Source organism: Saccostrea cucullata, unplaced genomic scaffold (genome assembly GCF_032062105.1).
Source record: "Saccostrea cucullata isolate Sc308-1 unplaced genomic scaffold, CSIRO_AGI_Scuc_v1 ctg6326, whole genome shotgun sequence".
NCBI classification, from domain to species: Eukaryota; Metazoa; Mollusca; class Bivalvia; order Ostreida; family Ostreidae; genus Saccostrea; species Saccostrea cuccullata.
In genome coordinates, this window is record NW_026938423.1 from 69,007 (window position 1) to 81,713 (window position 12,707).

Below are 12,707 nucleotides of genomic sequence, written 5' to 3' on the forward strand. Positions count from 1 at the left end.
GAGTAAACTTTATGGAAAGTAATTATTGTATTCTGCAAATAAATATTTTAAAAATACTATCTACGAAAAATGAATTCTTACCGGTACATGAGAGACTTCCCCAGCTCCACCTCACCCAAACCTCGAAGTAAACTTTTCGAGTTTGGACACGTTTAGATTGGGAATTCCAAGCAATTAAAGGGTACACAATCACTAATTATTAGTACATGAAATCATTAATTAGTTCCCACTAAGTACAATGTAAAATGTATTTGATTTTTTTTTCAGCTTGTGTTGGACGACACGGACCTAACTGTCCTCACCCTGTAAGATTGGATTCTTTGGATTTGGATGCCGTCAACTCTGTAACTGTTCAGACAGACAGGGGTGTGACCGACACAAAGGCTGTTTCGGTACGATTTATGATTCGATGAATCATTTTCCTCTTTTTCAATTCTTTAATTGGCTGAATTATTTTTTTGATAAATAAAACTGATTTTCACGTAACAAATATACTGTAAATAATTTGTTTTACTTTCAACCCCGCCCAAGCCTCAGACAGTAAGTTTCTTAATGTTAGTCCAATGACATTCACACAAACTGAGTAAGAGAAAAAGTATTCATTTTATTTCAAATTGAAATTAAATCTTTCTAAATATTGCATTGAGCATTATGCATAGAGCACACAGAGAAAAACAACATATCATTCTGTGGCGTTGCTGTTTTTATCATAATTGTGTTATCATCTTTATTTTGGGGAATAGTTTTTGTACTTATTAATAAAAAGTAAATCTGAAAGCTAATTTTTAATGTCAAAAATGTTGTTAAATGTTGTCTAACTACACCATAAAAATACATTTCTTAGATGAGAGTTATTGAATTCCATAGTTTAAATGATTGTTAAATGACACTTTTAAACAATCGGTAGGTTGTGTTTTAAAACCTCTAGTGTAATGATTATGGTTACGTTGGAATAAAAAGGTAAAGATAAAACACATCTTTTAAAGCCGCTTAATCCGAAACGGACACATATTATCTTATACAATAAAAGTATGTCATTACATAGATAATATATAAAAATTAATTATAAGATTGATTTAATAGTTTATTACAACAATCCTTACATGGAAAACCTAGACCAAAAACCTTGTTGACAAACAGCAGTTCCTGACGGGAAGTTAAGATCTGTTTTGAAGTCACCTTTGAAAAAATACTTTTATCGGATATACCAGGTATCTAATTATAAAGAGAATTCAAACCCGAGTATTTTTTCAATCAGTAGAATCCTACAAATTAAAGAATTAATTGAATATAATCCACAGTAATTTTTATATTAATATGCATATTTACAGAATAAAGGAAAATAGGATATTTTAAAAGATTTTTTTAAAAGGGGGTTTAGTAACGAAAGCTAGAATATTGCCCGTGTACACTTTGTTGTGGAAAAAAATGCTCGGGTTTGTTCTTCATGAGTTATACATGTAAGCGATAAATTCAATTTTTCGAAGGTGACTTCACGCAATGTCAACAAATGTCAACAAAGGTTTATTTATTGTGTGACTTAACAAAAATTATTTTTTTTTTACTTTTGAATTTTGATATCTTTAAAAAGAAAAAGACTTTGGTGATATAATTTGACAAAAGTTGAAATAATTTATGGACAATTATTTTTTCAAGAAGAATATAAATATAATTTTTAGCGATTAGAATCGGACCAAGCGGCTTTAAAAATCTACAAACAATGTAGCTGCAGAACTGTAGCTCTTTGCTTGAGAAAATTCGGACAGAATGCTTTTAAAATGCAGATAAACCATGAGATATGACAATTTTGTCCTGGAATGACTGATCACTGCATTTTAATTGATTATCTAATTGCATTTAAGAGTCACTTGGAGTGTAGTCTTTAAGTGGCAATCCAACGTAGAGTCATAGTTCCCTTTCTAAGGAGGAAATTATTCAAAACCATATGTCAGTTTAATTCTTTTTTTATATATTTCAAGCAATTAAATTGAATCTGAATTACCATACCTATGCTGGATTCTTAAATTACATAAAATCCTTACAAAGATTCTGAGCGGGTTCCCGACCGGTTGAGCCTATTTCCTTGCTTCTCACTAATATATTTGCAACAGTGAAAGATAAACTTCAAGAGTACTGTAAAATAACATCTTAGAAACTTAAGTATAGATTAATGCGCGTGTAAATTCAAAACTTACGTTATGTACACATGTGTTTTTTCCAATTAAAAAATTGAAAACTTTATGAAATTGAGTTAGATTTGTATTTAAAATTAAATTATAAGGAATGAAGCTTAATTTAACTTATTTTATAAGATATAACATAACTTGGGGCAGTTTAAGCTTCATTCCTTAAATAATTCAACATGCAGTGCATTTCAATCCTTAATGCTTGATGCTACGTTGTTTAGAATGATCCCTTCCTCACTGAAGTATGGCATGAGGGTATTTGAAATTCCAGAATATTGTTGTTCCTGGCTATAGATACTTAATATTGTCTCTTAAATTTCTAGTTAGTGTCAATCTGGACTTTATTATTAACTAGCTTGTACCCAACACTGAGACTAGCTGTTCTTCGCCGCTCTTATAATTGTGGTTACTCGCACTGATTGAGCATCTGAGTTTCAAATGAGTTGTTGTGATATTGGATATTTAATGTGGAAATACCGGGCTGCTCTGTGCTGAATTATTTCAATTTTATAAACAACAGACTATTGGTGGTGATTCCAGGCCACATTGGCATACTCTACAGTTAGTCTTACTAATGATGTGTATATGCTTATCCTTGATGTTATTATTAACAATGATTTCCTCCCGATCATGACAAGAAGAACATAACTGGATGACAAGTCGGCAGGGGTTGATCACTATGTGGCATCTGATCCCACCTCTGATGTTTTAGAGGACCTCATTTGCTTTGCCCCTGATTCTCATTGTTTGAATGGACTTATGGGCTAAACTTAAATACTGTTCGTAATTTCCATCTTTCATTTCAAGCATTTGCGCTACCTCGACCAAAACAAACTTTTCAACCTTACTGGATACCTATATCTGTCCGTCTGTTATGCTGTGCTTCCGTCGATCCATCCGTCCGTCCGACTGCTACACCTTTTTTTTCTACAGGTCATGTAACTTTTGCCGGACTGTGGTGTGGTAAAAATAACACCATATGGACCATTAAGTTACATATACAAAAGGAAATGATGATAGCCACAATATTAAATCGACTCGAAACTGCGAACAGGAAATGCCTGGGTTTTTTTTATTTGATAATCACAAGCTGCTACATATAAAAAATGTCTTTACTTCTTACATTTTTGGGTTTGTTTGTGGTTACGACTGCCAAATACCAAGACAATCCTGGAGTTTGCAATGTTTCGTGAGCTTTGTTTCGTTATGAACAATCTTTAGTTTAATAAACAATATTTTAGATTATTTGTGTATAACCTCTTAACCTTGTTTTCAGATAGGTGAATAAGAAAATGAGATTGGGTTGCTGTGTGGATTTTGAGGTAGTCAACGGTGACTGCAAGCGTGAGTTGTTTTATTTTCAAATATAAAATGGAATCGTTCGACAATTAGTTTTTAAAATATATATTATCCATAGTACTAAATTCTTCTCTTTTAGTAATACAAAACATAAGCTGAACATGCAAATTTAAGTTTTTATTGAGTAAACTTAATAGAAAGCAATTTATTGCCCACCATTCTGCAAATGAATATTAAATACTATTAGCAGAAATTAATTCTTACATCAAAGACCACACCAACCAAACTTCGAAGTAAAGTGTTCGAGTTTGGACACGTTTAGATTGAGAAATCCAAGCAATGAAAGGGTAAACAATCACTAAGTACAATGTAAAATATATTCACATTTTATTATCAGCTTGTATTGGACGACATGGAGTGAACTGTACATTCCCCTGTAGGTTTGGATTCTTTGGATTTGGATGCCGTCAACTCTGTAACTGCTCCGACTGACAGGGATGTGACCGACACACTGGCTGTTTTGGTACGAATTATGATAAGATGAATCATTTTCCTCTTTTTCAATTCTTTAATTGGCTGAATTAATTTTACATAAATAAAACCGATTTTCAAGTAACAAATATATTGTAAATGATTTGTTTTACTATTCAACCCCGCCCAAACCTCAGACAGTAAGTTTTTTTAAACGTTATTCCAAAGATATTCTCTCAAACTGAGTAAGAGAAAAAAGTATTCATTTTATTTAGTTCAAATTGAAAGTAAACCTTTCTAAATATTGCATTTAGCACAAATCTAATTCTGAGCACAAAGAGAAAAACAACATATCATTCTATGGTGTTGCTGTTTTTGTCACTATTGTTTTGTCATCTCTAGCTTGGGTAGGAGTCTTTGTATTTATTAATAAAAAGTAAGTCTGAGAGCTAATTTTCCTTGTCAAAATGTTGTTAAATGTTGACTTAATGCACCATGAAAATACATTTCTTAGATGAGAGTTATTGAATGTCCGTTGTTTAAATGATGGTTAAATGACACTTTTAAACAAAATCTGTAGGTTGTGTTCTAAAACCTTTAGTGTAATGGTAATTGAAACAAAAAGGTGAAGATAAAACAGAGCTGTAGCTCTCCGCTTGAGAAAATTCGGATAGAATGTTTTTAGAGGAACTTGGAGTGTAGTCTTTAAGTGGCAATCCCGCTTAGAGTCATAGTTCCCTTTCTAAAGAGGAAATTCAAAATCAGATGTCAGTTAAAGTCTTTTTTTTTAAATATATATTTTCAGCAATTAAATTGAATCTGAATTACCATACCTAGCTATATGCTGGATTCTTAAATTACATAAAAATCATTACGAACATTACGATACTGAGCAGGTTCCACTTAGCCTATTTCCTTACTTCTCACTAATATATTTGCAACAGAGAAGGATAAACTTCAAGAGTACTGTAAAACAATATATTAGAACTGGGGCAAATAACTACTTAAAAGCTCAAGGGAACATTTAGAAAATTTGAAATCACAAAACTTTACAAAAATTAAAAACATCAAAACGAACAAATTTTCAACACATCATAAAACATTTACACGATTAATGAAAGTCCAATTTTTTGACATCATTAACAGGAAACATAACAGCCGCTTTTTCAATAAATATGGAACTCTTAATTTTTTTACTATGTCACTTTTGCGCCAAAACACAAACAAACAATATAAAGATTATCCTATTACGTTATCAGCAAGGTATCTTTGCACGTATCACAAAATGGAGATGGTCTGACAAGAAGAAAGTTTGGTTTGTGCTTTATTTATTTGTTTCTTTAAAACTTAATGTTCTCAAAAAGATATAAAATTGTGTTAAATAGGAATTGAGTGAATTTGTACATGTATGTGATAAATCATGAAAAAAAAGAGGACCATTCTGGAAATATAACGTCATGAATTTGGTAATTATCTTAATTTTAAACAGAAGGATAAGGATATAACGAACAGTATTCAATCTCAAGGTCCATAAACAATACAAAATAAAAGCAGAGCAAACATGGACCTCCGAAACATCAGAGGTGGGATCAGGTGCCATGGAGGACTGAGCATCCCCTGCCGACCGGTCATACCCGCCGTGTGCTCCTTGTCATGATCAGGAAATAATGGAAAACATCCGTCGTTAATTCAGTGTAAAAATAATGGACTAAAAATTGGTATGAAAAACGTCAGTCAGCATTTGACTCAATGATAAATTGTATTTGCTGACAAGGTCATTGTATCGACCATAGAACTTACGAAATGATGACTTTAAACGGAACTGCTGATATTCTTATTTCATCAACTTGCTTGTCAGAAATTTACCTCGTTTCAGAAATTGTCCATACGTAGAGCATGCTCTTGCGTATCGAATCAACTGAGATATATATGCTCCGTATGCAGGTGATGAAGGTATATTGCTGCATAAGTAAGTGAAGTTGACGATAGAAAAGAGAAAGTCATCACGTTTATCATATAGTTTGGTAGTTAGATTACCATTAGCGTCTTTTTCAAGTAAAATATCCAAGTATGAAACAGAAGTGTCAGACTCCTCCATGGCACCTGATCACACCTCTGATGTTTTGGAGGTCTGTGTTTGCTCTGCTCCTATTTTGTATTGTGTAATGGACTTTGAGATTGAATACTGTTCGTTATCTCCATATCCTTACAGAAAAAGCCTTCAAATTATTCATTTAAGTGGTTATTTCACTTTAGAAAAAAAGTGTCGACAGCCGTTGCCCACTTTAATTTTTAGATGTGTTGTGTAACATGCTTTGGAAAATCACTTTTTTTCAAAATCTTTGTCTGCAATGCATGTGATGCATACTAGTATCATTTATTAACAAAAGGAAATTTCACTGAAAAATGATGTCATCTGCAACTTTTTCTGAAAATGTGTTAAAATGTACCATATTCAGAAAGGATAAAATTTAATTTCTTTTATCACTTCCCTTCCATCATTTAGAAAAAAAATACAAGTCCATATTTTTATTGAAACGGTACCTTTTTCTTTGCCAAAAACATATATCTTTTTTGAAAACAACAGTTCTATATGAGTAAAAGTTTGTTATTTTTGCTTGTTCATCAAATATCAAAAAGGTACTGAAGGGAATACGTAGTAACACTTGCATTATGGTCGCAAAATTTTCTATGTGCTGAACGAATTCCAGTAATTTACTATCATTGTTAGAGTACGAGGGGGTATCAAAAAGTTCGTGGACTAGCGCCATAAAATTAAAACCGCTTTAGGTTCATTAATGAATTTTTAAAATATCTATTAAGCATCGTCCTTTCTATTTATAGAAAAAAACACGTCATAAATTTTATTAATTTTTTATAAATAAGTAAGGTTTCTGAAAGCATTAGTTTGTCCAGGCGGCGCAACCTTGAACACGACGTTTTTCCAACCTAAGTGTAACTGAGAAAAACTCGTTTGATATGAACATTTGACATCTAAAAATCACGTTAATTCAGGTATCCGCTTGGACACTATTGTTCCATAAAATATGGAATTTTTACCTCATTTTATCTTAAATTTTACATGGAGCTTCCAAACAAATAAGGCCTTGAAAATGATGTCAAAACGGGGGAGGGGTATCCTTTTCCAATATTCTATGAAGTTCTGCCCTTAAAAAAAACTGGTACAGACCTAGGAAATGTTTAATCTGAGTACGGAGAAACAATATGCATCCAGAGTACTTGTTTTAATGACAAAATAAATTCAGAGAGAAAAGGAATGCAAAGTTTATGTCGATTTGAAGTCAAGGTGTGAAAAAACAATCACGTCAGAAATGACGTTGATCATGTGTTGTAGCTATTGAACTCCAAAAAGCAAAATAAGCTGGCAGAATCAAACGAGGATCTCTCCCAGTGTATAAATCTATTTGAAATTTTATATGCCCTGAAGTTGCTGTTCAGGACATTGTAAAGTTGTAAGAACAAGACGGGTTTAAGTCTTACTCAGTTCCAGGGAATCTCATCAAACTAAGTGTATGAGGTAGAAGAAGGGGAGATAGAAAAACAATGACGTTGCCGTATGTCATGAAACTGAACGGCGACAGCGCCAGGTTATTATATGTCGTTTTAATTTTATAAAAATTTGGCAAATAATGAACGTATTAAGCTCAAATTTTCAACAATTATTTATTTTTTGTTGTTTAATGTTCCTTGAAAATTTCGAAGGCACAGACTACGTAGTTCTAATTTGATAGCCTCAGTCCAAAATTTTTTGATAATCCCTCGTATAAGTCGACTGATGATCTTAAATGTAGATTACAAATTGTTTAAGTCTGATTGTTCATTTTGTGTTAAGTTAATGCTGTCCCAAAATCAAAAGTTTTTGCTGCAACATGCAAATTAACATATAATAAGTATCTTTTTAATCAAGAAGTATAAGTAATAATAAATGGAATATCAAAATTTCATATATCTCACACAATAACGTTTTTGGAAATAGGTCTACCTTACATTATATGATAATCTTTATATAAATTTCAAATGTATAAATGATCTCCAACAAATCCTGCAGCAAAGGACAAAGGACTTTCTGGGACCTATTCTTGTCTAAGTGGAAGCAATTTTTTTTCAATTCATTGAAAAGGTCAGTTTAATCAAATGTTTACTTTTATTCTTTGATTCTTTAGATATCGCTGTTGACAAGAGCACAAAGTCTTACAGTGGAGAGATCCTAGGGGCTGTAGGAGTTTTATTTGGAATCATTTGTTCGTCTATGGCAGGTGCTCTTACCAGGAGGTTCAAATTGCATTATGGTAATTTCTTTAAAATCCTCAAATATATTACTATCTCCTGTTTTTATTTATGCTATTTTTCATTTTTACGATTTCTTATAGAGAAGAAATACACTACAAACAGGAACAACGTTAGGGATGAGAAGACGAGTGTGGAAGCTCAATCAATTCAAGGGCAATACCTTACTCCTATTCCCCTGAAAGACAAGACGATGACGTCATCAAGTAACCTTGTTAAGAAACAGGGACGGACTAACCAAGACGAGACGACGGAAGACACAGCACTAGAGAGCGGGTACACGGAAATTTCAGATTATCAACAACTAAAGGAAAGCAGGGCCAGAATAGAACACCAGTATGCAAAACTCAGAGACTCCTAAATCATCTTCGTAGTTTTAACTTTTCGGATTACACTTTTTTATTTTTAAAAATAGAATTTAAAGTTTGTCTTCATAATAACACAGGTTACTAAAATCACAGTCACGAGGTATTGTTTGAAATCATTCTTCAGTATTCTTACGACCGCTTTATAAACAATTCATATACCGGAGTGACCTTTGGAAAAAAACTGGGAATTTTTCTTTTAAAATCTAATCCTACAATTTTTAAAACGAGATATATCCATTATTAGAAATATTTATTTAATACAGATAAAGATTTGTGTGTTTAAATATTTGTAGTAAATACATTCCCTACTTTTATTTTGGCCAATACATTTTGATATATTGATTTGTTATTTAATTTCTATCTTACTAATACTCAGGTGTGTTTGTTTGCTTGTTGTTTAACGTCTCGAGAATTTTTCACTCAAATGGAGACCCTACCACTTAAATTAACTAAAATATAAAACTAACCAGTAAGACACAATCTCAAGTCTTTTAGACATAATCCGTTCAAAGTTTTATGGACATGTCATGGATCTAAGCATTTTAAGGACATACGCAAGGTACCTTACCTACTAAAAATTTTTCAAGATATTCTGAATTTTAATTTATAATACCATTACATGTTCCTAGACAAAAAATCAGCATGCGTTACCAGGGGTTTTGGAAAGATATCAAATTGTGGAAAATTTTGCATTATTCAAGAAAAAATATGTACAAAAAATACAAAACATAAATTACAGATTTTTTTTTCATCAAAAATTGTTTTAGAAGAGGTGTACAAATTCATATATAGACATTTAAGGTATTGCACACAGGTCCTTCATTTAGTGGAACTCTTCAACTCCAGGAAAGAGCCCAATAAAATTTAAACTACGCTGCGTGTGACCTTAATGCATAAATATTTATTCAAACCTCTGTCTATTCACTTTCATATCAAAATAAGTTTGTTTTATTTCATTAATTTTTCTTTTTATTTATTTTATCTATTTTATCATGTAAAGTAAGATTACATAATTGGATTTGACATCAGGCATTGCCTATATAAGTCCTCTCCAGGGTCAAGGTTACAAATGTTAAGAATAGATAATGATTTACAATGATGAAAAAATTCCTTATAAGTTACATTAAATTCTTTTGTTAACTAAGGTGGGAAAAAAGATAAAAAGAAATGAATCGAATTTAATTATACAGAAGAGTTATTACTAAGTATTTATACTCGCTATACAATATAATGACAAGAAAATAAATAAGTGCAAACAAACAGCAAAACAGAATATGCAAATAAATAAAGTGCAAAGAACCAAAAAAATATGTAAAGAAAAATACAAAACAGAAGGAAATGGTAATAATATAAAATAAATACATTTTGATCAAGCAATAACACTGTGTAAAGAAAAAAATAATAAAGTGCAAAAACAAATTTCCAAGGAAAAATACTACATATACATGGAGCATGGAGGATAGAAATGCTGAGACTTGAAGTAAATAGAAATATAAAGAAAATATCTTGATTTATTTTTTTTAATTATTACAGAATACTATCAAAATCTTTTTGAAGACTTGATGTACAGTTGGACTGCTTCAAAAATTAAACAGTTAATTTTATAAGGTATTTGCCTATCACCAGATAGCAAAGTATTCAAAATTTGATCAGGAGACATGGTTTTTAATTTTTATCACACTCTGAAGACTTTCAAAAAGTATCGTTCTCTGATTATTATATGCAGGGCATCCCAAGAAATGATAGTTATCCTCGTTCAGATATCCGCACTTAGTACAAGATGTTATTTCACTTAAATACTGATTTTACAGGTGAGCATTTAAATTACTAGATTCATTTCTTAGTTGACATTGAATAATGTTTTTCTTGCGATTGCCATAATGAAAGATCTTGACATCCTTTATTCTATCTGCACTAGGTCTCTTTAAGATATTTGTCTTTTCATGTTTGAAATTTTGAATTCCTTATCAGCACTGAAGGAATGAGTGTTGACTGGTGATATTTTTTAAATGTAGTATGACTGCACCCTCATGCATCTCCGCTTTCTAACCTCCCTGGTTAGTATCATGTCTAAATAAGATGAGTAAAAACGTTTTGTTGTATTTTGAATGACTTTTCACGTTGATGACAAAATGAATGAAAAATTTAAATGACTTCATCTTTTCAATCGATATTTTCCCTTCCCTGTGCAGCAATATAGCTTTATCACCTGCATATGTGGGTTATGTCTCTGAAGTTGATTCCACCGTCAAAATGTTGATTATTAAGCAACCGGGTATGCACATGTTAAGAAATAAAATTCTGAGAGTCTGTTTACAGGTGAGTTTTAAAAAGATCATTTAAGCTAGAGACTTATTGATGGAGACGAGCTTTGAAGCAGACAAGGCTCTTAGCCATCATGGTAGAGGTGGGCAGTATTTTAAGTTCCTGGCGAGTGTCAATCTGAACTTTGTTAATAAGTAGCTTACATGTACAAGTGCACTGAGACTGGATGTTCTTCGCCGCTCTTGAAATAATGGTCATTCAAGGCGGTGGTGATTCCAGGCCATACTGGAATACTGGCATTTGGTCTTACTAATGATTTATATGCTTTTTCCTTGTGATTGTACGCACAAGTACTTTGAAGTCAGCATCAAAAAGATGCTTGAGTTTCTGATTGACAATATTTATGTTCTTTTTGGTGACCAGGTCTTCCAACAACCTGTTGGAATTTCCATGCGTACCAATTGCTCCTTGTTGTAAGCATACCTACTTTTGTATTAAAATTAAGCAGAATTTATGTAAAATCTTGTGCGTGCAAATAAGAAAAGACTTGCTGTGGCCTTCAACTCAATATATCGACGATGTATTGTCAATTAACAATAGTAATTTCCATTCGTATGTCGACACGATATATTCTGAGGAGCTTGAGATAAAAGATACCACGAAGTCGGACACATCTGTTAAATATTCCGATATTTTACTTGAAAAAGACGTTAATGGTAATCTTACAACCAAGCTATATGATAAACGCGATGATTTTAACTTTTCTATCCCCTTACTTATGCAGCAATATACCTTCATCACCTGCATGCGGAGTTAATATATCTCAGTTGATTCGATACGTAAGAGCATGCTCTACGTATGAACAATTTTCTTAAACGAGGTTAATTATTGACAAACAAGTTGATGAAACAAGAATATCAGCAGTCTTCTTTAAAATCATCAATTTGTAAGTTTTATGGTCGATACAACGACATCGTCAGCAAATACAATTTATCATTGAGTCAAATGCTTTTGCATACAAATTGTTTGTCCATTATTTAAACCCCGAATTAACGACGGATTTATCCGTTACCTTCTGATTTATATTGTTTGAATATACTTATGAGCTTAAATACTGTTCGTTATTTTCATGTTTCATGTCAAACATCTACGCTACTTCGACCAAAACAAACTTTTCTACCTTACTGGATACCTATATCTGTCCGTCTGTACGTCTGTCTGTCCGTCCGTCTGTTACACTTTGGGGCATCCATCTCTTACCTGCAACTCTCATTATTATACCATTGAGTGAAATTCAATGAGATTTTCACAGAATCTTTGTTACATATTGCCATTATGCACCTCCTATTTTACTCTTTGATCTGACATTTATTTTGGGTCTTCCAGAGGCAAAACATGGACTTTGCCATTATAATCATAGGGAAAGCTGGGGTGTCATTTTATGAGCAAAGTGAGCACAGTATCTCTAGGGTCTTTTGTTTATAAAGAATTGCTTTGCAAAAGGAAACATCTTAATCGTTTGTTGAAATTATGACCTCCTACTTAATGTTGTGCATTTATAAGGTAAGAATAAATAGTAAAAATTTAATTCTTTAGTGCAACCTATATAGCTTATTTAATGATTTTTAGAGGGAAGAGTCACTATTAGTTTGTCAAAGATAAGTGTCAGAGACGAAACAAATCAATTACAAGAATATTTATTTCCTAGAGGTCATGTAACTTTTGCGTGATTGTGGAGTGGTAAAAATAACAGCATATGAACCATTTAGTTACAGACACAAAAGGAAATGATAATAACCACAACATTAAG

The 12,707-nt window shown here is 32.1% G+C and overlaps 1 long non-coding RNA gene across 1 annotated transcript; it reads left to right on the forward strand.

Moving 5' to 3' along the window:
• The first annotated feature begins 3,288 nt into the window (after nt 1-3,288).
• Nucleotides 3,289-8,945, forward strand: LOC134250214 (uncharacterized). Its single transcript, XR_009988442.1, has 5 exons — nt 3,289-3,375; nt 3,463-3,530; nt 3,883-4,008; nt 8,141-8,266; nt 8,348-8,945. It is a non-coding gene; the product is annotated as an uncharacterized LOC134250214 (long non-coding RNA).
• Nucleotides 8,946-12,707: the final 3,762 nt, after the last annotated feature.